This window comes from Perkinsus marinus (assembly GCF_000006405.1).
Source record: "Perkinsus marinus ATCC 50983 genomic scaffold scf_1104296969492, whole genome shotgun sequence".
Taxonomy (NCBI): Eukaryota; Perkinsozoa; order Perkinsida; family Perkinsidae; genus Perkinsus; species Perkinsus marinus.
In genome coordinates, this window is record NW_003202821.1 from 1 (window position 1) to 2,126 (window position 2,126).

The following is a 2,126-nucleotide window of genomic DNA, read 5'->3' on the forward strand; positions in this document are numbered from 1 at the left end:
CACATTTGGTACTAAATTTCAGTGAAAAATTACGAAATTCAGTCGGTTTTCGACAAACGGACTCAGAGCTAGCCTTCTGCCGGAGTTGAACCGACAACCTCCCGCTTACTAAGCGGGTGCTCTACCAACTAAGCTAAGAAAGCACGTTCCCTCGAGTGTGGAGTCTAACCATGCCATAGAATTCCACAATGAAACGCATACCACAATTCAAGTGGTGCAGCAATTTGGTACTAAATTTCAGTGAAAAATTACGAAATGCAGTCGGTTTCCGACAAACGGACTCAGAGCTAGCCTTCTGCCGGAGTTGAACCGACGACCTCCCGCTTACTCAGCGGGCGCTCTACCAACTAAGCTAAGAAGGCTCGTTCCCTCGAGTGTGGAGTCTAACCATGCCATAGAATTTCACAATGAAACGCATACCACAATTCAAGTTGTGCAACAATTTGGTACTAAATTTCAGTGAAAAATTACGGAATGCAGTCGGTTCCCGACAAACGAACTCAAAGCAAGCCTTCTGCCGGAGTTGAACCGATGACCTCCCGTTTACTAAGCGGGTGCTCTACCAACTAAGCTAAGAAGGCACGGTCTCGCAAGTGTAAAGTCTAACCATGTCTTGAAATTTCACAATGAAACGCATACCACAATTCAAGTGGTGCAACAATTTGATACTAAATTTCAGTGAAAAATTACGAAATGCAGTCGGTTTCCGACAAACGGACTCAGAGCTAGCATTCTGCCGGAGTTGAACCGACGACCTCCCGCTTACTAAGCGGGTGCTCTACCAACTAAGCTAATAAGGCACGTTCCCTCGAGTGTGGAGTCTAACCATGTCGTGAAATTTCTCAATGAAACGCATACCACAATTCAAGTGGTGCAACAATTTGATACTAAATTTCAGTGAAAAATTACGAAATGCAGTCGGTTTCCGACAAACGGACTCAGAGCTAGCCTTCTGCCGGAGTTGAACCGACGACCTCCCGCTTACTAAGCGGGTGCTCTACCAACTAAGCTAAGAAGGCACGTTCCCTCGAGTGTGGAGTCTAACCATGCCATAGAATTTCACAATGAAACGCATACCACAATTCAAGTGGTGCAACAATTTGGTACTAAATTTCAGTGAAAAATTACGAAATGCAGTCGGTTTCCGGCAAACGAACTCAAAGCAAGCCTTCTGCCGGAGTTGAACCGACGACCTCCCGCTTACTAAGCGGGTGCTCTACCAACTAAGCTAAGAAGGCACGGTCTCGCAAGTGTAAAGTCTAACCATGTCTTGAAATTTCACAATGAAACGCATACCACAATTCAAGTGGTGCAACAATTTGATACTAAATTTCAGTGAAAAATTACGAAATGCAGTCGGTTCCCGACAAACCGACTCAGAGCAAGCTTTCTGTCGGAGTTGAACTGACGACCTCCCGCTTACTAAGCGGGTGCTCTACCAACTAAGCTAAGAAGGCACGGTCTCGCAAGTGTAAAGTCTAACCATGTCTTGAAATTTCACAATGAAACGCATACCACAATTCAAGTGGTGCAACAATTTGGTACTAAATTTCAGTGAAAAATTACGAAATTCAGTCGGTTTTCGACAAACGGACTCAGAGCTAGCCTTCTGCCGGAGTTGAACCGACAACCTCCCGCTTACTAAGCGGGTGCTCTACCAACTAAGCTAAGAAAGCACGTTCCCTCGAGTGTGGAGTCTAACCATGCCATAGAATTCCACAATGAAACGCATACCACAATTCAAGTGGTGCAGCAATTTGGTACTAAATTTCAGTGAAAAATTACGAAATGCAGTCGGTTTCCGACAAACGGACTCAGAGCTAGCCTTCTGCCGGAGTTGAACCGACGACCTCCCGCTTACTCAGCGGGCGCTCTACCAACTAAGCTAAGAAGGCTCGTTCCCTCGAGTGTGGAGTCTAACCATGCCATAGAATTTCACAATGAAACGCATACCACAATTCAAGTTGTGCAACAATTTGGTACTAAATTTCAGTGAAAAATTACGGAATGCAGTCGGTTCCCGACAAACCGACTCAGAGCAAGCTTTCTGTCGGAGTTGAACCGACGACCTCGCGCTTACTAAGCGGGTGCTCTACCAACTAAGCTAAGAAGGCACGGTCTCGCAA

The 2,126-nt window shown here is 45.8% G+C and overlaps 10 non-coding genes across 10 annotated transcripts; all 10 read right to left on the reverse strand.

Annotated features, from left to right (window-relative positions):
* Positions 1-70: 70 nt before the first annotated feature.
* Positions 71-143, reverse strand: Pmar_PMAR028868. The gene has a single exon. It is a non-coding gene; the product is annotated as a tRNA-Thr (tRNA).
* A 146-nt stretch (positions 144-289) lies between these two features.
* Positions 290-362, reverse strand: Pmar_PMAR028869. The gene has a single exon. It is a non-coding gene; the product is annotated as a tRNA-Thr (tRNA).
* A 146-nt stretch (positions 363-508) lies between these two features.
* On the reverse strand, positions 509-581 carry Pmar_PMAR028870. The gene has a single exon. It is a non-coding gene; the product is annotated as a tRNA-Thr (tRNA).
* A 146-nt stretch (positions 582-727) lies between these two features.
* Positions 728-800, reverse strand: Pmar_PMAR028871. The gene has a single exon. It is a non-coding gene; the product is annotated as a tRNA-Thr (tRNA).
* Positions 801-946: 146 nt separating this feature from the next.
* On the reverse strand, positions 947-1,019 carry Pmar_PMAR028872. The gene has a single exon. It is a non-coding gene; the product is annotated as a tRNA-Thr (tRNA).
* A 146-nt stretch (positions 1,020-1,165) lies between these two features.
* Pmar_PMAR028873 lies at positions 1,166-1,238 on the reverse strand. Its single transcript has one exon. It is a non-coding gene; the product is annotated as a tRNA-Thr (tRNA).
* A 146-nt stretch (positions 1,239-1,384) lies between these two features.
* On the reverse strand, positions 1,385-1,457 carry Pmar_PMAR028874. Its single transcript has one exon. It is a non-coding gene; the product is annotated as a tRNA-Thr (tRNA).
* Positions 1,458-1,603: 146 nt separating this feature from the next.
* Positions 1,604-1,676, reverse strand: Pmar_PMAR028875. Its single transcript has one exon. It is a non-coding gene; the product is annotated as a tRNA-Thr (tRNA).
* A 146-nt stretch (positions 1,677-1,822) lies between these two features.
* On the reverse strand, positions 1,823-1,895 carry Pmar_PMAR028876. The gene has a single exon. It is a non-coding gene; the product is annotated as a tRNA-Thr (tRNA).
* A 146-nt stretch (positions 1,896-2,041) lies between these two features.
* Pmar_PMAR028877 lies at positions 2,042-2,114 on the reverse strand. The gene has a single exon. It is a non-coding gene; the product is annotated as a tRNA-Thr (tRNA).
* Between the last annotated feature and the right edge of the window lie 12 nt (positions 2,115-2,126).